The sequence below is a fragment of the Chelonia mydas genome, chromosome 3 (assembly GCF_015237465.2).
Source record: "Chelonia mydas isolate rCheMyd1 chromosome 3, rCheMyd1.pri.v2, whole genome shotgun sequence".
In the NCBI taxonomy this organism is placed as follows: Eukaryota; Metazoa; Chordata; order Testudines; family Cheloniidae; genus Chelonia; species Chelonia mydas.
This window is the reverse complement of record NC_057851.1, coordinates 120,298,886-120,322,905: the sequence shown is the minus strand read 5'-3', so window position 1 is coordinate 120,322,905 and position 24,020 is coordinate 120,298,886. Positions and strand designations below refer to the sequence as shown.

General features: G+C 41.7%; 1 long non-coding RNA gene across 1 annotated transcript in view; it reads right to left on the bottom strand.

The window, feature by feature from the left end:
• Window positions 1–24,020, bottom strand: part of LOC119565698 — an 88,419-nt gene that overhangs the window by 45,105 nt on the left and 19,294 nt on the right. The window contains exons 2-3 of the long non-coding RNA XR_006289663.1: window positions 23,596–23,698; window positions 2,102–2,190 (exon numbers count right to left, since the gene is read on the bottom strand). This is a non-coding gene — a long non-coding RNA (uncharacterized LOC119565698). The remainder of the gene's footprint in view (window positions 1–2,101; window positions 2,191–23,595; window positions 23,699–24,020) is intronic.

Sequence of the window (24,020 nt, the reverse complement as noted above, 5' to 3'; positions counted from 1 at the left end):
AAGGCTGCTTTTTCAGTAGCCCCCATTACACCAGATCAAAGGGTAGGGGAGATTCAGGCCCTCAGGACAGGTCCCCTTTATACAGTGTTTCATAAGGACAAGGTCACCCTCAGACCTCATCCTAAGTTCCTGCCCAAAGTTGTGTCAGAGTTCCATGTGAATGAGTCCACTGACCTGCCAGTGTCGTTCCCCAAGTCTCACTCAACCTCAGAGGATACTAAACTTCACACACTTGACGTAGTAAGGGGATTACCATAATTCCTTACCAGAATAAAAACCATCCAGGAGCACAGCAAGACTGTTCATGGCTTTTGCTGATAGGGTTAAGGGCCAAGCAATATCCTCACAGAGGTGATTATCAAAAAAGGGTCTCCATGGGGCACATTACGAGCTAGCAAAGTTAAATCCCCCTATCCACTTTGGAACTAATTCCACTACTTAGGCAGTCTAAGCTGCATGTTTGAAGAATGTCCGTATTTATGAATTTTGTAGGGCAGCTACATGGAGTTCAAGCCATACTTTCACATTAGTCTTTAGTGAAGGCTATTTTGGTAGGCCTGTCCTACAGTCCTTGGTTAAGTTAGCAGGACTAGTAGCACTCACTTCTAAGCAAACAGAAATCTGCAGGCCACACAGACTCTGCTGGCCAGAAGAATCCAATCTTGCACACTTTGGGCATATGCACACCGAGAGCGTAATCCATGTGGCTGACACATCTCAAAGAACCACAGTTACTGTAAGGAAGCAGTTGTTCTTTTCTGTGGTTGGTTTTTGTTTTGTTTGTTTCAGTTTCCGTTTACCTCTGGAGACATCTTTCAAGAAATTTTCACTAACTATATGTTCCAGATTTCTGGCCTCTTTTATATATAGTTAATTCTGGCAGAATTTCAACAGCTTTACAGGGGTAATAATTTCACATGAAAACAGAGAGTCATCCGGTGTGTATAGTATAATATTTGTGGTGTTTTTTACACTCATATTATCATAACATTTCACCAATTACAATTTTATATGTCTTGTTTTCTCCCCTTTTTTTCTTTACGTTTGTTTTTATTTCTGCTCGTTATGTTATGAGGGTTTTTCCAGTGTTTTATTATATAATATATACATTTTATATGTCAATTTGTACAAACATTCAATATTATTTGTTTGTTATATTTCTTTCTTTCTTTAGAGGGGGAGGTGTTTGTTTTTATGAAAGTAATAAAATATTTGAACATAAAAGAATTTCAATAGCGCTATTCTCATTTCAGTGAAGACAGCTGATATGGGAATGGCACAAACAAGCAAGCATATCTCTGTCTCTCTTTCCAGTTTCCAAGTCAATAGAGTTCTCAACCATTTGGGGAAGCTTCACCAGGAACATGGAAACATCAGGGCGAAAATTTCAAACTTGTCAGCTTTAAATTAGGCACTTCAATTCGTGCATAGGCACCTAAAGAAAATGGGCTATTTTTCAGAGGTGCTGAGCACCACAACTCCTACTGAAATCAATAAGAGTTTTGGTGATCAGCACCTCAAAATAATCACGTCAATTTCAGGACTGGAGGCCCCAGAAAGAAAAGACAACTTAGAACCAACATTCAGATCTGCTTATTCCTGTGATACCATCAACATCCACCTGCCAGACTGCTTCAGAGACCAAGTCTCCCTTAGATACCCAGAGTAAATATGCCGCTCTTCACACTGGGCAAGAAATGAGGACTGTCCCTTCCCTGAGAAATACCATCTCTGTTCCATTTCTCCAATTTCTCTCAATAAAGTTGGAAAAATAGGCAAGAATGAATGGCAGATGAAGGTGAGATGAGAGTCAGTCGAAGAGGTGCAACTATCTGGATGTTATTTTCCCATTAGAGGAGCAAAGAAATGCAAGAAGAACAAAACATATAGGAATGACAGCCCCTGAAATAAATTACCAATGGGACATATATAACAGGAAACCCAGAAACATTTTTACTGGCCAAGACCATGTCAGAACTGGGGACTTTGTCAGGTGCTCAGATGCTGAGAAGAACCAGATAGATGGATGGATGCATCCTGCACTGAAGAATTAAATATAAATTTGGAAGAAGGATTACTGCTTCCGTAAGTGAGAACTAACCTCAGAATTTACAATTTCCAACACAGCCTGCATGAGATGGTGGAATCTTTTCACTCTCTGGTCTTTTTAAATGTTCCGTTTAGTTATTCCTGCAGGAATACAAAAAAAAAAAATCCATTTAGAGAACGCTCAATGCACTGAGCAATGTGTATAACCTGAAGCAATAAAATACATGCACCCTCTCAGTTAACGTAATTAGTACTGCCTATTAACTAGGCCAATAATGCAAGCAAGCAAAATATGAGACAGAATATCATATGAAACAAAAACATGGTCATAGGTGGGGGGGAGGGGGAAGAAAAGAAAAAGAATGACCATAGTTTTATACTCCCAAACTCCAATCTTAAAGAGTCAGTGTTATCATTTTTGGCTAGTTGTGTAAAAAGCAGCCTGAAGAAGAATACTGACAGCAAGATGGAATGTGGATCTGAAGAGGTCAAGCCTGGGGCTTGCCAATAGATTTCCTGGAGGTCCTGCAGACTAACCCAAGGATGAGGAATGTATGCGGGGGCAGGGAGGGAACAGGTAGGGAAAGGCAGAGAGATGGGGGAGGTGTGGGAAGGTCTATTAACACAGATAGGGAACAAGACAGGGATGCAATAGAGGTTTGGAAGTGGCGGAAGCATAACGCTAAATTCCTCAAAGTCCATGAAGTGAGAAAACACCCTACATGACAGCTGAACAGAGGCAACGCACAGAAAATAAAATACCCATTCATCATCGTGTCAGGGAAGTAGCTAGTTAATTGAATAAAGAGTTTGAAAACCCCAGTGAAACACCCTGAGCTCAGCTGGTAATTATTTTCAAGCACCTGACCTACTACAGCCACGATTAACATCTAACTGAGCCCTAGTCATACAATCAAACATTCAGAATGTTACTCATGTTTAAACAGCTTCCAGTGAAGATGACACAGCCCTATTAAAGGCATTTGCATATTCCCCACAGAATCCACAGGGCTCGTTCAAGTCTTTATCCACAATCTTGGCTGCCAACTTCCTCTTTACAGTTCTCATCCCTTATTTTCCCTGGGAACCTAATAAATGAAACATTAGCCCAGCAGATTTATTCTTTCCTGTTAGAAGAAACTGATTTTGGCAGAGTTGGTAAATAACTGGTGTATATGCAGCCTCTTTCACAAACAGCTTTTCTTCCAGTTATTTATTTATTTATTTTTAATCCTGACCATGCGTTATTGCCTCAGTTTGGGAGAGAAAGGAAGTCTTTGTTCTCCCATTAGCTGTCCCTTTCCTGGCAGTACAGGCAAATTTTAATACTCTCAACTGCAGAAATCAGCAAAAGGACTTGAAGTTGGACCTCCATCAGCATCTAGGGGAGTTCTCCATGTCTGTAGCAGCCCTCTGTTCCCAATGTTTTGGCCTTCCCTTTTCAAAAGGCCCCACATTAGACTCCCTTTTCTTCAGAGTCCACTGATGTTATTCCAGGTGTTATTGGGGATAGGGGATGCTAACGCAATATTCTGTATTCAACTATTACACTTCTCTTCTTCCTGCACCTCAGCTTAGCTCTTTGCTGACACACAGGCCAGAGTTTTGTCTTTTTGGACTTTTCAGACAGCATTACACAGAATTAAACCTCAGGCCTATTGTACATAAAACCATGATAAATGGATGTTAACATTCCTAGTCAATTTAAAAGAGAGAGAACCATACATTTGCATAGTAAAACAAACATTTTTAGTGCACATAAAAGACATTGCAAATAGTATAAAACTGTAAATAGCACTTGGAATACTATGAATAACTTTTAAACAAAAAGAAAAGGAGTACTTGTGGCACCTTAGACACTAACAAATTTATTTGAGCGTAAGCTTTCGTGAGCTACAGCTCACTTCATCGGATGCATTCAGTGGAAAATACAGTGGGGAGATTTTATATACACAGAGAACATGAAACAATGGGTGTTACCATACACACTGTAACAAGAGTGATCAGGTAAGGTGAGCTATTACCAGCAGGAGAGCAGCGGGGCGGGGGGGGGGGAACTTTGTCGTGATAATCAAGGTGGGCCGTTTCCAGCAGTTGACAAGAACGCGTGAGGAATAGTGCGGGGGGGGGGACGGGACACAAGTGATGCTGCTTTTCCACAATTTCAGCCTGTGCATGTCGGTGGCCCAGAAGTTACCTACTACAGGACAGGCCCAACAAAGAAAGTAACAGAACGCCACTATTCATCACCTTCAGCCCCCAACTAAAACTTCTCCAACGCATCCTCAAGGATCTACAACCTATCCTGAAGGACAACCCATCACTCTCACAGATCTTGGGAGACAGGCCAGTCCTTGCTTACAGACAGCCCCCCAACCTGTAGCAAATACTCACCAGCAACCACCCACCACACAACAAAAACACTAACCCAGGAACCTATCCTTGCAACAAAGCCCGTTGTCCACTGTGTCCACATATCTATTCAGGGGACACCATCATAGGGCCTAATCACATCCGCCACACTATCAGAGGCTTGTTCACCTGCACATCTACCAATGTGATATATGCCATCATGTGTCAGCAATGCTCCTCTGCCGTATACATTGGCCAAACTGGACAGTTTCTACGTAAAAGAATAAATGGACACAAATCAGACGTCAAGAATTATAACATTCAAAAACCAGTCAGAAAACACTTCAATCTCTTTGGTCACTCGATTACAGACCTAAAAGTGGCAATTCTTCAACAAAAAACCTTCAAAAACAGACTCCAACGAGAGACTGCTGAATTGGAATTAATTTGCAAACTGGATACAATTAACTTAGGCTTGAATAAAGACTGGGAGTGGATGTGTCATTATACAAAGTAAAACTATTTCCCCATGTTTATTCCCCCCCGCCAACTGTTCCTCACACGTTCTTGTCAACTGCTGGAAACGGCCCACCTTGATTATCACGACAAAGTTCCCCCCCCCCCACCCCGCTGCTCTCCTGCTGGTAATAGCTCACCTTACCTGATCACTCTTGTTACAGTGTGTATGGTAACACCCATTGTTTCATGTTCTCTGTGTATATAAAATCTCCCCACTGTATTTTCCACTACGTGCATCCGATGAAGTGAGCTGTAGCTCACGAAAGCTTTTGCTCAAATAAATTGGTTAGTCTCTAAGGTGCCACAAGTCCTCCTTTTCTTTTTGCAGATACAGACTAACACGGCTGCTACTCTGAAACCTTTTAAACAGAAGCTATTCGACAGTAAATATACTGGTGTTTCTTATTCAGACTTCCCCACTTTTGTTTCTATTACCTATAGTAAAATGTAAGGTTTCAACATTAGAGCACAAGGTGGGTGAGGTACTATCTTTTTATTGGACCAACGTCTGCTCATGAGAGAGACAAAATTCGAGTGACACAGAGCTCTTCTTCAGGTCTGGGAATGGTATTCCAAGCGTCACAACTAAATGTATGGTGGTACAGATTGTGTGCTAACTATTTATGCTAAACATTCTAAAGGACCATTTAAGGTAGAGTGGTCCATTAACACCACTGTAGTCATAGGACAAATACAGGCCTATCACCTGTGGGTGAACACTTTCACAAAACGATCACTCTATATTTGACCTCTCAATCTTCATCCTCAAGGGAAACCTGCACACAACACTTTAAAAAGATGAGCCCAGGAGCTCAAATTCATAACTCTGCTGGACACCAAAAATCATGGACTGATCAAAGACACTGGATTTATGGCTTATTACAACAATCTGTAACCCACTAATTCCCCCCTTATTTGTCCTATGACTATAGAGTTTTTAATGGGCCACTCTACCTAGAACGGTTCCCTAGAATACGTGCTAACTATTTTTGCTAAGCAATTTTTTCCACCTTGCGTTTAGCTGTGATGCTTGGAGTACATTTCCCAGACCTGAAGAAGAGCTTTGTGTGGCCCAAAAGCTTGTCTCTCTCATCAGTAGAAGTTGGTTCAATAAACGATATTACCTCATCCACCTTGTCTATCTAATATCCTGCGACTGACATGGCTACAACTACACTGCATACAGGTTTCAACAGAACATTTTCAGCACACACATCAAGACACATCCCCCCGATCTCCACTCAGAGTTGATGGCTCAGTCTTTAAAGTATGATGACCACAGTATACACTGTGTGTGTGAGGCAGTGTCACAGTCCTTTGAAACACGCCAGAATCCTGTCAGCAAAGAAACAGGCTGGGGACCTCCCTAGCTAGCAGCAGACCAAGCCTTAGGTTAACAGCTGACTAGTCCTCTCATTTGCTGGTAAAACAGAAGTCTGCAGCCTGTATCCAAAATGGTACAGGGTTTGGGATCACCATACACAATAGCCATTTCTGGATCTCTGTAGGGCACCATCTTCGCCTCATAAGCCCAGCTAAGTCAAGCAAGAATTCATAAACCCTCACTTCATTATGTGCTGCCCCATTCTCTCTCTTTAACAGAGACACGTGTATGCTGCCATATAAAGCATGTAGGCTACACATTCATCTGCCAAAGCGATTTTGTCACGATTTTGTCGTGAGTCTCATGATAATTACTGTTTTCCTTAAAACCCCAGCTCCTGGAGTCAAGCTGACCGTGATGATTTCAGCCTTCATTCTTAAAGAAAAAGTAAATTTCTAGCCCTTGTGACTGTGGAGAAAGCTTCAAAAATGCGACCCCAGTGTATCCTACAGGCTCAAAATGCAGAAGGCAAATAGAAAGAACACCGAAGTGATTATTTTCAAATAATCTCATGATTTTAAAACCAGTCCTACGATTTTTGAACTTTTGGGGTTGGCAATACTGAAAGTGGGTCACTGGGCAGGCTCCCTTCCTGTACAGGAACAAAGAACTCTAGGCCATTGCCTCTCACGCCGGTTTCATACCTGTGTAACACTACTGACTTTAATAGAGTTAATCCCCATTTGCACAAGCGTGAAGCAGAATCCACGGCACTCCCAGCCCCTGCCATGCCAGCGGCTCCAACTCAAGGCCAGAATATTAATTGGAAGTCTCCCCATAGTAATGTAATGCACTGCCACTAGACTACCAGGCACCGAGGCTAGAAATCCACTACATTTAGACATGTACCTGGAAACCAGTATAGCACCCCAAACGCTAATATTGCATCAGGGAATTGGATCTAGCTTTAGAGCAGGAATATCCAGCACTATATTTTATCATGCTATTCTCTGATTGACATCTTTAGATGCTGCAGTGTTAGAGAGCACAGAGCTATGTTGGGGCTGAGTGATGGAAAGTCATTAATAAATATTTGCAGTGAGTTTTGTTACACTTTACCGATTTAGAGCATGTCCAGCCAGGCACTGTAAGACAATCAGAAGGTGCTTTTCTAAGAATGTTTTATGAGACACATAGGTGCTACTATTATATGGCAGGGCCATACCACAATGTAATGTCTGGTGAAGGCTGACGAGGACCAGTTGATGTTTTTCAATAGGGACAAACTGACTATCCATCTTATTTATAAGAAGATTTTTAACGACTGAAATGCACCTTCAATAAACTGAACCAGGAAAATTTTCATTGGCTAACAAGAGAAAATAGGCCTGCCTCAAAATCTTAGGGCTGATTCACCACCGTGTCATGCCAGAGTAATACTGATGTAATTTAACTGAAATCAGTGGAATTACACTGGCATAAAATTGGAGTAACACAGTAGTAAATCAGGTCTTTCATAAAATGCACGAATAGATGGATAGGAGATTCTTAACACCTAATCTAATAGGAATATCACAATGTAAAGGGCAAGAATAAACTAATTTCTGTCCTCTCCTGGGAGAAGTCACAGCAAAGATCATCATGTGGAAAACTGATTGCCCTGCTCCAGTTAATGCTTATGTATTCTGTAATAAAGCAGAGTTTCCTAAATGAATTCCTCACTGCATGCTTAGAATTCCTGGGAGTATTTTAAACAGCTCTGCTCACAAAAGGTTTTCTGAAATCAGAATCCTTGTGTGTGCTTCAAACAAGTTGGAATCCCTCAAGATTATTTTGCTTCTCCTTCCCGTATGCCATGGCTTTGCCTGCATTTGCACTCTGTAATTCTTTATGCAGCATCAGGCTTTCCTGCTGGGGAAAGGAGTAATTCAAACAACCCAGGTCACAAAGGCTACTGAAATTGGAGCCTTTATATATGTTTCAAACAAGCCAAGGTTACCATATAATGTCAATGTAAAATTTTACTTATAAAAGTCTTTTAAAATGAGCATTCCGAGGTGAAAACAACTGTGGACCCTCATCTTTTTCTGTGGACGTGCATGACACGCAATAATACACTGATGTCTCCAGGCCACCCTTATCTTCTTTATGACACTATCTTGGCTCTGACCTAGTTCTGACATGTAGGCTGTTTGGCCCCTTATAGGAGTCAAGCCAACACTTGGAATGAACAATTGTGACTCTGGGCATTCTGGAATCAGCAGCACCCTAATGTGGGGTCTGGTTAGGAAGCCACATATGCCCCAATACAGGAAAAACAACTTTGAGAAGTTTGCTACATAAGAAGTCCACTTTTAAATTATCAGATTTATACATGAGCCGCATTCTGTGGGATTCTAGAGTCCACTGACTTGTCTGTTCCATTGATGGCCAGGCTGTAACCTCACTATTGCCAACCCAATCCCTGATTGCAGGCTGTATGGTTCATTTTCCACATGGGCTCCCCTGACATTTAGATACTTACCCAAAATACCGAAGGCCCCCTTCCCCTCAGTGACCCTCAATGTTGTTCATATGTGCCTCTCCCTCTTTACAGCCCTTATTTCCTCCAGGTCCCTGTCCCTATCATTCTCCAATAGACCTCTATTTATTCCTTTCCCCATAATCTTGCAATATTGAAGTGGTATCCACTAGGACTCTCCAGTGGGCTATGCACCCCAGAACGTGTGATATGTGAAGTCACTAGCAGTCATGATGGAAGCTGCCAGAGTTTCTGTGTATTGCAGCAGGATCTTCAAAGGCACAGAGGGAAGAGTGGTTCCTGAAGGTTATGGGCTGGGAAGGAGCCCAAGCCTATGGGGAGTTTCTGGGGAAGGAAGCTGGTGTAGCCTAGTGGAAGACCACCAGGGAGGCAGGAAGATGCTGAAATATCAAGAGGAAGGAGAGATGAGGTGAGGGTCCATCTCCATATTGAACCTGAAATAAGTTTGGATTCCATCTGATGGCTGGGAGAAGGTTAAGGCCAGTTTTTTCTTTCCTCCTGAACTGGCTTCCCCTTCCCTAGTTACAATTCATTATGAATTCCAACAAAATAATTTCCTGTGAGGTTCAATTTTATCGCCCTAGACAAATGCATCATCCTTATTCCAATTTAGAGAAAGCATTCCAGCTGTGTGTAATAGCCCAGATCCTGTAAAAAATGGAACAGTCACTGAGTTTAACAGAAAGGTTTTTCTCCATCAATGTATTTTAGGTTATCACCGTTATGCTGGTTTTTGTTAACTAGCACATGAGATGGAACGGTTCAATAAATAACCCTGCATCCTGCTGTTGATTGGAAGTTGCCATCCTCTCCCAACAACAGCTACACAAACAGAAAGGTCCCAGTACAGAACCTAAGATAGGAACTGCAGTGCTGGCCTATCTCCAGATCTGTTTTGGAATATCCTTGATATATCAGGGATTTAGGCTCCGAGTCACTGAAGTACTTAAGCACAAGTCGAGCATTAAGCCCATGAGCAATCCCATTGAAGCCACTAGAACTATTCCCATGCTTAAAGCTGGGCACATGCTTAAGTGCCTTGCTGAACTGAGGCCTTACAAAGGGAACTTCCATTAAAACAAATGTAAGTATCAGACATATTCTCCCCGTGCACTGAACGTAGCACACACTAGCAGGGAAAGAGAGAACTTCTACCGCGGCTGATCATTTTCCCCTTGCTCTTTTTCCGTAACTGGGAAATGGGAAAAATCACACACAGGTTAAGCGTGCAGGGGAAAAGAGGTATATTTGTCTCCCCCATGCAAAAGCACAGCTTCTGAGTCACAGGGAAATGGATGGCTTAAGGGATCTGAAAAACGCTGTGATGGGTCACTTGTCCAAATATGAGCCAGGTCCACGGTGACTGATCCTCATTGTCTTGTTGGGAGGTGTTCTGTGTGGGATCTCTGTGCTTAGGAAATAGGGATCTGTTTTAATTTACAGATGAGGTCAGACTAGATGAGCTAATGTTCCCTTCTGGACTTAAACTCCATGTCACGAAAACTGCCATCAAAAACTTGCCCCTCTTCAGCAGAATCAGCAGACCAAAGCAGTCTGCTTCCTCATACTGTCAGCCATCCACCCTTCCTCAATTCTAGGAATGAGCTCCCATTGGGGTCTTTCTGGCCAGTTTCTTCTAGACATGGACAGCCCTTTGGTCCTGCCTATGCACTATACATGTGCACGAGGAGGACAAGCTTTTTAGTGATCATTGTCCTATAATCAGCATTTTCTTTTTGCCTGTGCTCCTGGACATGGCCCTCAGTTCTTTTGAAGTGTGTAATTTTCAATGTAGATCTCCTGAGCAGTCAGATGAGTGGATTATCTTAGGACCATAGGACTGGACAGGACCTCCTGACTCATCAAATCCAGTCCCCTATTATCACAGACAACTAGACAACTCCATCATATAAACCTGTTCATATCAAGCTCTATCTTAAAATTCATTAAGTTGTCGTCATCCCCTCTCCTCCCCGCTCCCCCCCCCCCCCCCCACACACACACACACTATTCCTACTGGGAGGCTGTTCCAGAAGCTAACTACTCTGATGTTTAAAAACCTTCATCTAATTTCCAGCCTAAATTTATTCATGGCCAATTTATATCCATTTGTTCTTGTGCCAACATTGTCCTTTTGGTTAAATAACTCTTCTCCCTGTCTGGTGTTTACCCCCTGCTGTATTTACAGAGAGTAGTCATATTCCCTCTCAGCCTTCCTTTTGCTAGGGTAAACAAGCCAAGCTCTATTAGTCTCCTCTGCTATGATAGGCCCTCCATTTGTAAGTGATGAGGAATTTTAAAAGGTTTGGCAACAGGATACCTGTCACTGAGGGAAGAAGGAAAGTTAAGCAGCTGGCATGGTAGTTAGCGTTGGTGCAGTTTTCATTGTGAGGCTAAGGAAGGTTTAGCAGTTAGAAGAGGGTTTGTAAGAGATTTCTTAGGCCATAGGTATGTGTCTTTTATGGCAGAACTATTCAAAATGGTTGGGAGGAGAGGTGAAACTGATGGCCTATATGGCAGTTTCTAAAAATATATATTGTTAATATTCACACACACAAAAACAACAACAGATTAGGGATGGCCAAGGAACCACGGTATGGAAAGATGGGAATCTCTCAGTATGGCACTGCTTCTGGAAAGCAAGGAACGTATTGATACTATGGGATCCATCACTGTCAGTGGGAGTTATGTACCTGCATCAAGGAAGGAACCCTTAAATATCTGATCATGAATGAAAACATTCTGATTTTTACGAAAAACAAGTAGTGTCTGGCAAGAGTTGCTTATTTATCTTTTTCATATGTAAGCCTACAGTTAAGGATATTTTAAAATGCTTAACATTTCTTTGCATTTTGGTTTCACACAAATCCACTACGAACTACACATAATTGTGCTTGTAAAAAAAATATAACATTAGAAAGAATTTGGAAATGCAACTTGAAATTAACGCTTAGTACATATCACGTAAAATTTTCAAGAGTCCCAAGTTGGCTTAGGATCCTGTGTCTAACTGAAAGTCAATGGGACTGAATGTGCGTCTACACTTAAAACGCTACAGCTGCGCCATTGCAGCTGAGCCGCTGTAGCGGTTCAGTGTAGACACTCCCTACACTGAAGGGAGGGGTTCTTCCATCAGCCTAGGTAATCCACCACCCTGAGACGGTTCATATACAGATGAACACCCGCAAAAAAGCTATGTTATCAAGCACTCAAAAATTAGAAAATGCCATGGGCTGCATGGGCAATCTTAATTTGCCCCCTCCCCCTGTCCATGTGTGTCATGATACAGTCTTTAATTACTGCATTACATACTATTTTTTTCCACAAAACCCCTGCCTCATTCAGTGCACAGAATGTGGGATTGTGGTCACCTTATTATTATTTATTTGTATTAGTCTAGGGCCTACGAGCCCTAGTCATGGACCAGGAGCTTATTCTGCTATGCACTGTATAGAGCAAAAAGATGGTCCCTGCCCGCAAAGAGCTTACAATTTAAGTGTGACACAAGACGAGAGATGGACACAAACAGGGGAACACAAGGAAACAATGCTGGTCAGCATGATAGGTAGTGGGCAGAGATGACCCGTACCTGATGGGGGTGGGGGCAATTTAAAGGTTCGGCCACCCCCAGAACAGTGCGAGTCATGCCCTCTCCCCAAGGTAGGCTCTGCCCTTACCCTCAGTCTCCCCTCCCGGAAAGCAGCGGCCCCTCCCTGCAGCTCCCAGCTGTTGCTTCTGCCTCTCCCTGCAGGGCACAGCTCGCAGCTCACTGGCTCCGGCAGCTGCCATGCAGGGAGGGGGCCCAGCTGCATCATGTGACCGAGCAGGGCCAGCAAACCCTGGAAGAAATCTCTCCCCCACACACACACGCATCTCCTGTGGCTATGATATCATGATATCAAGCACACCAGCATCCTAACCTTCTTGCGGGGGGGCGGGGCGGGAAGTATAGGCACTAGGGCACAGGAGAGCTTATGGTTTAACAAGCAGCTATTCAATATTTCGTTCTCTCCTTGTTGTTCAGTGTATGGCCCCAGGCCTTCTTTACTGCACACTATTCAACTCCTGCTCTGAAGACAGAATTGTTATTTTTCTTAATCTCATTCTCAGAAACAGCTGAATCCTTCTGGGTATAATTTTCCAGAAATTCAGCCAGAGGCAGACACCCAGCGTGGAAAATTTCAGCCCAAACAGTTAAAATTTGGCAAAGTTGAAGCAACCTTAACAGCAGGCAGTGCTACCAGCCCAGCCTTGAATAACTTTTCTTCAGTTTTTATGAATGTAAATTTAGTGCTCATAAATAATGATGAACGGCTGCAAGGCTAAATTTTCCCAGGTGTCCTCAGAGAAATAACAGAGCTGGCCAATGAGAACCCCAGCCACCTCAGTGTGCCTCATCCTTGGAGGAACACCCACATGCCATGAGAGGGAAGATGGTTGTTGGATCTCCATTCACGTGCAATCCATTAGCTGTGCTAAATCTGGTGCCAGCTGTGGTGCCAGTTTCCTTACCTATTTGGTACAGGTGCCAGTTGTGATGCAGACACTTGGTCACTAGAAACTGGACCGAAACTTTCAGCCCACATAGGCCATGAATAGCTGTGAGATGTAACAGCTTTCAGTTGTTATGCTGGACTTGAATCCAGACTTAACTGTAGCCTTCATGATGCTGTCGTTTTCACACTGCTCCTATTCAGCATGAAACTGGTGCACTCAAAGTTGGGTACTAATTGTTCTTTAATAAGATATAATCATAAAACACGCAATTTAGTGCTTCGTTTCGTCCAATTTTCATATAGGAATCAAACTGTGCTCAACTAAAGCCTTAATCCTCTTGGCCCTTCCTGTAACAAGTGCTATAGCCTGCGAAGAGTAACCGACCCATAACAAATAAATTAATAAGCTTCAGTAATTATATTTGGGTCATTTTATTTTAAACCATGAAATCAAACGCTCTGTTCACATTAGTGCAGGAATTGCTGTAACTGGCCATTGGGGCTCCCTTGATACACCATCTGTGAATGAAGCATATTGGCACATGTTGGAAAGAAAGAGACCATGCACATTTTAAGTGTGCAGGATTTTTCTCATTATCTTGGCTGGGGTAAAGGCATAAGACCCTATCACTAGCCACACCCCTCTCAAGGCCAAACTGTTCCTTCTGCCATGAATTTGCTCCGCTGCAGCCAGAAATCACGGAAAACGCCTCAGATCACAGTTTCTTAATCTATCCTGATGAGTAGATTTTATGGGACCGGCCCTCAAATTAGTTAAGGTTGCTAACCTATGTGCTGGCTCTATGAGTTATACAGTTACTAGCCTCATGAAGGCATCTGCTTAGGCTATTTGGAAGAACCAATCCCACTTTTGACGTGAGAATGCGTTTTGGTTCTGTAATGTTGCTAGCAGTCTCATGCACATTTCTCAAAATGTGCACCACATTTCTGTTACAGCAAGGTGTCTATATTAGGTCTCTCTGCACTGCATCTGGGAGCATGTCTCCCAGCCCACATACACAGACGTATGCTCGCTCCACTTGAGCTAGCATGCAAAAAATAGCAGTGTGGTCGTTGAGGCACAGGCTAGCCACCTTAGTATGGACCTAGAGCAGTGGTTCTCAACCAGGGGTACACATATCCTTGGGGGAAGGGGAGGTCTTCCAGGGGATACTTTAACTCATCTTGATATTTGCCTAGTTTTACAGCAGGCTACATAAAAAGCACTAGCTAAGTCAGTACAAACTAAAATTTCATACAGACAATGACTTGTTTATACTGCTCTGTGTACTATACACTGAAATGTAAGTACAATATTTATAGTCCAATGGATTTATTTTATATTTATATGGTAAAAATGAAAAAATCAGCAATTTTTCAGTCATAGTGTGCTGTGACACTTTTGTATTTTTATGTCTGGTTTTGTAAGCAATTAGTTTTTAAGTGAGATGTAACTTGTGGGTATGCAAGACAAATCAGACTCCTGAAAGGAATAAAGTAGTCTGGAAAAGTTGAGAGCCACTGACCTAGAGGGTCTGGCAGGCTTGTACTTGGATGGCCAGTTACTTTTCGGAGTAGACACACACCTTAGCTCTCAAGTGTCAATTCTGCCCTCAGCTATGTGGGTGGAATTCCCCCTTATTTCAATGCAAGTTGCACTTAACTAAGGAAAGGATTGGGCCCTCATAAGCTTACAGACTTTAAAGCATTTATTTGTATAAAATTAATCTTAATGTATATTTTCTTACCTTCCAATCATTTTTGCGGTAGTTGTTTTATAACTGCAATGATCTGATAGATTTTTAGGTACAAGTGAGTGTTTTGCCTTTATAAAGGTAACTTAATCAAAGATTTTGGCTGGGAATAATATTAAATGTCTGAAGAAAGCCACTCAGAGGAAATCCAAACTAGGAATGCAAGCAGCTACCATCTTCTAATCTTTATCACTGCATGGGGCCCTGACGTTTAACTTTACTCTCATTCTTCTTATCAGCTTAAACAAACCATATAGGTAAGGAAACAAAACAAAACAAACACTTCATGCTGAACAGAGAGACAGAAAGAGGTGAATTATTTGCTGATGAATTATTTGCTGGTACTGGTGAATTATTTGCTGGTAACTCTCCTTGGGCATCTTTTTCCATCTCATTCCTTCCCATACGTTATTTAATTCAGTGACTCCAAGTCCACTGAAGACTTGTTAGATCAGCCAGGAGGGGTCAGTCTCAGGATGAGAATTCACATCCTGACTTTGGTGCTCCTTCATTTGACAGACTGGAAAGGCAGCTATCAGTCACCACAGTGGGACAGTACTAGTTGGTCGCTACACAGGTTCATTAGACATATACCCTTCTTCTCTGGCTCATCTTTGACATTCTCAGCCCTTTGTGGGACAAAAGGACATCCTGGGGAATGCAAAGGACTGAAATATCATCCTGTACTTGGGAACTCTTCCAGGGTGTCAAGGATGTGTGGTCACCATAACCTCAAGTCCTTTTTTGGTCCTGCTGCACTTTAAGAGACCTGTTCTGACTCAGAGGCAATATCAAGTTCCTCTAAAGGAGCCTTAAGCATTTACCTTTAAAAGCCATCCAACCCAAGCTCAACCAAACTAGCTCTTCCCTGAATTAAAAAAAAAAAGATGTTTACCTACAATACACTATGTTGCTTTTCATATTAGCCCTTAGGGTGCTATACTGTCATAAGCAGCCAAGGCAATGCTTTCTGAAGGTACATACCCTTAATTTTGGACAATATATCTAGGATATGTAGCAGACACCACAAAGGATATATGCAGGCTATTGCAGATGACTGTGTTTGTGCTCTGTGACTGTAGTTACACAAGTACGCCTCAGAGTGCTTCACAACACTGTTCTGGGACAGTGCTAATACTCAGAGAAGACCAAATTAAACAATGTAGCTAGACACTATGAGAGGGTCGATCACTGGACCTGGGGAAGACGAGTGTATCTAAAAATTAGAAGCCTGACAAGTAAAGGACTCCTCATAGGATTCTAACATTTTGGGGAGACTCCAGAGTTGAGCTGGGGTAGTTCTCACTTTCACCTCAAATGTAGGATAGATGCATTTTATACTTCAGGATATATAAGTAATCGTTTCCCTCAACCCCAGGAAAGGAGGGCAGCAGTGGAGAAGTGAATGCAGCAATGTGGAAGCACTAGAATCTAATCTATCCAAAACACTGCTGTTAACTCATCTTACTCTCACCTTGTTTCTTCCATGTCATCACCTTCTTCAGAGCTCTTCACTGTCATTTACCACAAATTCCACACCTTCATCGCCGAGGTGCTACAAAATGTTATCCGCAGGAACATGTTCTTCTTTCCTTTCCTCTCCCTCTCACTGCCTGTGCTCTCTCACCGTCCTCATGCCTAACCATCCCTCTATCCCCTTCCCTGACTCACCTTTGCACTCTCTTTGATACCAATTCTCTACACTCAAAATAGGGTTTGGGGAGCCCAAGCCCAAACGTCTACACTGCAATTTTATAGCCCTGCAGCCCAAGCCCCGTGATCCCAAGTCAGCTGCCATGAGCCAGCCACCGGTGTTTTGGTGCACGGTGGACATGCCCACAGAGTATTCCATAAATACTAGCAGTAATAACCTCCAGTAATAACCTTCAGTTACAAAACAGCAGAAAGCACACAGAAGGTGGCTTACGTTGTTCACCACTCAGACTGGCCCATGAAGAGATGTTAGTTTCTTAGAAGTCTACCTTATGGGAAAGTCCTGCTGGCTGGCCGAAAATAATTCATTCAGTCAATGAAAGGAAACATTCCTGTGCCCTGTGCTCCCTAAAGGCCATGTTTCACCCTCCCCTGTGACCTTCTGATACATCTCGGATTTTTATGTAATTAGAAAGAGAAAGTTATGCTAAACTCTTCTGGCATTTGTTAGCAATGTAAAAATCAATACTCTAGGCCTACCAAACGTGTGAATCCCTGGGACATTTCCAACCCCACAGGAGTGGAATACACAGTCCCCAAAGCAAGCAGAAAATGTGTAAGGAGTTAGGGCCCCATCCAGTGCCCATTTAATTCAATGGGCATCTTTTCCTCTATTTCAGTGGCAAGTTACACAAATTCTTCTTCTGAGAAAAAAGCAAGTATATTTGCAAAGCAGCACGTGAATTAAAGCTAAACCTGATCAGCTTTAACTTAGATCCTGAGACTGGGGCCTGCTAAAAGCCTTCTGATCACATAATCTGCCTATCGCCAGGATTTGGCTATGCACAATTAGAAAATCCTGGTAATCAAGAGTGTAGATATAAGCATTATTACTTTATTGTCATAAATATTTTGAAGATACATTTTCCACTTTGGCACAATCTTAAAGGTCAAATTACCAAAAGCCTTTTAAAAACCGTCAGCAAATTATGGACACAAAATATGAACAAAGAACAGGGAAATGGAAAAGAATGAAAATAGCTCAGAAAATACGCCCACAAAGAAAAATACAACAAGAATTTACTGTGTATGTGACGTCAGTGCTTACCATGAAACAGAAAAATCACTGATGAACCACCAGACAGTTAGCTCATTTTATGAAGAGCCAAAAATCAGGATAATGCAATGATACATTTACTGAAAGTTTAATCCAAGCTCACATAAGGCATCGTGCAGCAGAAACCTTTGCACCAGAAGTAGCAAAAGATGTGCAAAAGAATCAGGGGCATATCTGAGACAGAGAGGCTCCTGCTGTATTTGACTGAGCAGAAGCAAGGACAACCCTTTTGCACAGAGGGGAATGACTGAGCAATAACTCTGCAGCCAGAAAAGGGCAGTCCAAGACTAGCATGCTGGTGAGTGATCACAGCAGTTGTTGTACTATTCTGGTGCCACCTTAGAATTATGGTAGCTGCCCGAGCCCTACTTAGCCTGCGTCACCACTAAAGCCAAAAAAAATGTTGACAGCTCACATGCACGATTGAAGAGCACAGTGCTACCTATATAGTTGGCTTGATAAAGCAGAGCGCCTTGTCCCCATATTCCGTATCATAATATCAAAGACACAACAGTTATTGTTATCTGTGCAAGGTATTTCACAAAGAGCAAAAGAAAATATTTGAGTTTTGTTTACATTATCAGGAGGGCACAGTCACATCACCAGCTGTTCCTGTCACAGAAATTATTCTATTATGAACAATTTGGCTGCTGCTCGCCACCATTCCGCCACAGCAGTTCTTGCCCATTCTTGTGCAGACAGCATTATTGAGGGTTTTGGGGAGACTATAAAAATCACAGAAACCCCTGCATAACTGTCGGTGCCAAGAGAATCTGACCCTTCATCTTTGGTGACAAGAAGTGGTGATCCACTTCAGAGTCTGAATAAGCTGCTGCAGAAGGAACTGTTTTGAGAACAAGGGGTCATGCTATCACAAAGCCATTCAGGTTCAGGGATAGCAGCTATTGACAGATGTCTGCAGAGTCAGAGCCACAATAATCCTCTAATCAGTCAAGGCTGATTCATAACATCGTCTCCATTTCCATCCCGACAACTCTATCGGTGTTTTATTAATTGGTTGAATTAGTCTGAGGCTCTCATTTAAAGATGATATTTTATGGTTTGTTGCATTCGACTTTTTTGAGAGGAAGCTGTAATTGTACCTACTAGTTAGTAGATAGCGACCTCTGTCATGTCACAAGGTTAATAAACTTTTGTAACCCTAACTCTTGTCAAGTATCTGGGGCCTGTAAATATAATACAGTTTAATCTCTCACCAGGTCTATTGCACCTTTATTACAAATAGAAATGATATTAAAAATATACATAGGAAAGCAAATGAACTTGTAAGGTTGAGTATTCACACTGGAAACTGGTTTCTGAGAGTTCCTTCTATCAGGATACAGAAAAATACCACCTGATAAAACATGCCATCACAGCTTGAAACTGGAGTTACAGCTTTTGAATACTCACAATGAATTGCTCGTGAACAATCTACAGAGCAAGACTTATGCACAAATAATAACAAGTAACAAACGCAGGAAACCCATGAGCTTCTGATGGATAGTTTGTGGGAAAATAAAAAGGTGGGGGGCAGATTCACCAAATATATCATTTGCTACAAATTATTTACTCGGCTTTTATTCTGGGCAGAGTCTACGAAGCTACTCTCATTTTCTTTTTTTTTCTAGAGAATGGCTCAAGCCACAAAATATGAATCTGGATCCAGATTTCAATCACCACAAAATTTAGAGTTGTTTGAATTGGTTTGGCCCATTGTGAAGACAGGGGCCATCTGCAAAATTGGGATCCAAATTTGCTTCTCAGATTCCCACTGTTCAACAGGGGCTTGACCCTGCACTACTGAAGTTAATAGAAGTTTTGCCATTGACTTCAAAGGGAGCAGGAGCAGGGTGTAATTATCCACTATATTATCTCTGTAGCACATGATTCTGGCCACTGGCAAAAACAGGATACGTGACTAGACAGACCACTGGTCTGATTCTGTATGCAATTCCTATGGCTGCACTTTAGTTTGTGCCCAGCTGTAATTTTTCAAAGAGGATTTATTTCTGGAGTCCCAATGCCAGAAGATATACCTTTTGTCTCCAAAGTATATCCTCTTTCTTGCTGTGATTGAAACTCTGTTCCTTTTTTGACAGAAGTGTATTTCAGGAAGGAAACTCTTTCCTCCATGTCTAGGTCACAGCAGAAAACTCAGATCCAGGGAGAATAATTTTATTGTATTTGTAGGTTACTTCAGCAGCTCATTTTTCCACATCAGGAATTTTTACTCTGTTGCCCATTTGACAGGATCACACTAATGATGCTTCCATCATTCTCTCGCTTCTACAGGGGGTCCTGTAAACCCCTCCCAGATAAATCAGGGTTCCTTTTAATATTTAATTTTAGGAGTTAGGAGATCAAGGTCCTTCCTAAATGTCAGGAGATGCCCTGGATTTTTGTTCTTCAAGACAAAGGACCTTTACCTTTCTGGTTCTCACCTACTTTTCCAGGATTATCAAGGTTTCTGTCAGACATTGAACCAAAGCCTTACTCTGCTCCTCTATGCTCTCCACACTGTTATCTAAAGATTTTGGAGCTTCCTCACCTGGAGCCTGCTTGTGATTTCATTTACGCAGCTTTTACCCCATTGAGTCTAATGGAGTTACTTCTGACTTACTCTAGGTGAGTCTAAGATGAGATAAGAACCATGTCTACGGCCTCCACAAATGCTAGAGTGGATTACAACTTGTCAGATGTCCACCCTCTTAGGGCATGTCTACACTGACACCTGCGGCTGAGCACGCCAGCTGACTCAGGATTGCAGGGCTTGGGTTAATGCGCTGTTTAATTACAGTGTAGACATTCGGGTTCAGGCTGCAGCCGGGGCTCTAGCACCCTGCAAGGTGGGAGGGTCCCAGAGTTCTGGCTGCAGCCTGAGTCCAAACATCGACACTGCATTTAAACAGTCCTTTAGCCCAAGCCCCGTAAGCCCGAGTCAGTTGGTGTGGGCCAGCCACAGGTGCCTGATTGCAGCGTAGACATACCCTAAGAGCCTCTTCAGATCCAAAGTCCTCACTTGCAGTGGGAGTCCCAGAGCAAGATGGTGGTGATGTGTTGTGAAGCAGCCGACAGCCCTATAGTTTAGATAGTGATTTATAGTGATTTATATACTATAATCACTAGTATCATTTAAAGTGTTTTTATCTGGCATCGGAAAATAGTGTTTAAACTACAAAAGAGTCCTTCTGCACCTACAGCAGAGGGAACCAAGTATGGACTGGAACACTAGCTCAAGAATAGAATTTTTAAAAGCAGCTTGATAGACACTAAATTTCTTCATGTCCTTGTCGTCTGGGGTCACCCCATACTTTATGATTCTTGCCCACTCAGTCTTAGGGGAATGCAGCATGGGCTGCTATTATTGGTATGGTTTTCGGTTGGCTATGGTTTCCTCAGGCTTTAAGAATAAAAACTAGTAATTCTGGTTTTGGCCCAAACCTCTTCCTACTGTAGGGTAGGTGGATTGGAGATTTCCATCTTGGCCTTCCCAGCATGGCTCCCATTCACCGGTTTTACTGAAAGCAAAACCTTACATAAGCAATGGGTATATGTTAGTTTATGACGAAGAAAATAGTTCCCGAGCCAGAAGCTGAAGAGGTAGAACCAGAGATGGATGAGGTCCTTGGAACGCATCAATCTTATGGATCTAATGACAATGAATCATGCCACAATAAGCCTAATTCTTTCCCTAAACACATTGGCTAAAAATTCACTTTTGCAGCCTACAGCAGGGTATTTCCAAAAGCCAGAACATTGCGAGAAGCTAGAGAACGTGAAACAAACTATATGGGGAATGGAGTATATGTATATTGTACAAAAATGAGAAAAGTTGCAAATAATTGCATTTTACAGGCAAATTGTTGTCTTAAGTTAGAATAAATGCTGTGGTTAAGTAAATTAAAAATTAAACAGGAACATGCAATTATTAAAATCTGTATGCTTAATATTTGAGCCAACCACTGTGGTTTCTTCTCTCTGTTGATTTACAAGATATATGGTTAATTTTACAAATGCAAGAATGGTCTCTAAAATCATGCAAGAATTTTACCAGTAGCATAAAATGTTCCAAATATTAGTATAATAAAATATTTTACTTGCAAATCAGCTTATAAATGTTTTCCTAAAGCAAGCAGTATAATGTAGCTGCAAATTGTATTACAACTTCAAGTAGAATTTCTCCCAATAATCACTCCTCATTCCATCCACTAACTAAACAACTATTACATTTCACCAGATTATCCGGCAAAATAACAATCATAGTTGTTCCAAAGAGAGAATCTAGCCAATAAAATCCATTTAGACAAAATATATCTAAGTTATATTTAAAGATAAGCTCAAAGCAAGGGACTGATGCAAAGCCCATGGAAGTCATTGGGAGTTTTTCCATTGACTTCAGTTTGCCATTGAATCCATCTCAGAGCCCAACCATCACGTACGCCGGGCAAGTTTGAATCCAGACTTTGCAGGTCAGGCCTACCTCTGCTTATCTCATAACGGTGAAATTTATACCTGTGCAATGGAGAGGGCAGGTACCCATAGTGTACCTATGAAGATGGTTAGTTCTTTTTATTAATTATTTTTTAAATCATAGCATCTATGAGCCCCAGTCCTGTAGAAGGACTCTACTGTTGTAGGTGCTGTACAAACGGAACAAAAAGATAGTCCTTGTCCCAAAGAGCTTACAATCTAAATAGAAGACAAGAGACAACAGATGGATACAGACAGACAGGCAAGTGCAAGGAAACAATGAGTACAACATTAGTCAGCAAGCAATAGAAAACAGGGTAAATGTCCCTATATCCCTATATGTTGCTTTATGGAAGACAGAAGGGCAACTGTGTGATATTTCTACCCAGCACCTGTGTTGATTCATAAAACCCCTCCAAAATCACCCCACAGACATCCACCTAACCCAGATAATTACCCTCTGTGGAAGCAGCCAGAATTTAGTTAAGAGAGAGAGAAATTCAGTGGTACTTTTACCACTGTACTAAACACAATATAAACCCTCTCAGGCAGTTCAGTCTAGGAATCACTACCAACCATTATTGACTTTGTAGCAAAATAATGGCTTTGTACATTATTAGCATTAGTTGTATTAACATAGCTAATGGATATTAATACCATATGAAAAAGTGCTCATTAAAACATTGTAAAATGCATTTGGTTAGTGATTTGCAGTTTTAAAAGCATAACTTCTTAACTAATGTGTTTAATGCACATATTGTATTTATAATTGCAGAATTACATGTGCTTATTTTAATAAATTATGCTTTCAAAAGAAATGTGTTCAAGATTATCAGACCAAACATATCCTTTTCACACCTCTATAGGAAATGTGTTTCCTTTGGCTTTTTTTGGTTTCTTGTATTCATATTTTTGTAGTGCAGTGAAAATATACTGTGTATAATGATTAGTGTAGTAGATAAGGAGCTGGGACTCTTGGGGGTCTATGCCTTCTTTTGCCACTGTTTTTTTTTTTTGGGGGGGGGGGGATTGCCTGATTTTGGGGAAGTCATTAAGCCTCTTTCTGCCTCAATGTTCCTCATCCGTAAAATGCCCCCCCCAAAATCACTTAAGTGTTCATAGATTCACAGATTCCAAGGCCAGAAGGGAGCATTTTGATCATCTAGTCTGATCTCCTGAATAACACAGGCCATAGAACTTCCCCAAAATAATTCCTAGAGTATATCTTTTAGAAAAAGATCCAATCTTGATTTTAAAATTGTCAGTGATGGAGAATCCCACGTGACCCTTTGTAAATTGTTCCAGTGGTTACTTACCCTTAGTGTTAACAGCTTATCCCTTATTGCCAATCTGAAGCTTGACACTTGCAAAGCTTGATCCATGTTTGCAAAGTGCTTTGAGAGTCTCAGATGAAAGGTACTGCGGAAATGAAAAACATTATTATTCTTCTGTGATGATTTTTGGAAGGGGGAGAAGGTTATGTTTTTCTCTTTATTCTCCTACTTTTCTGAATTTTAACAGTCATTTTAACACTCCTTCACACACCCCCCCTTTTATTTTCACACCATTCTACAGTATGTGCAAAGAAAAATAAAACACCTTGGACAGAATAATTTGGCCTGGGAAAACTGGCTATTTAGAAACCAGAGATTATGAAATGTTATTCCAAGAATTGGCTCCTTGCAGAAAGTAAGTCTGACAACAGGACCAATATGCTCTCCAGTCTCTCAAGTACACCCAC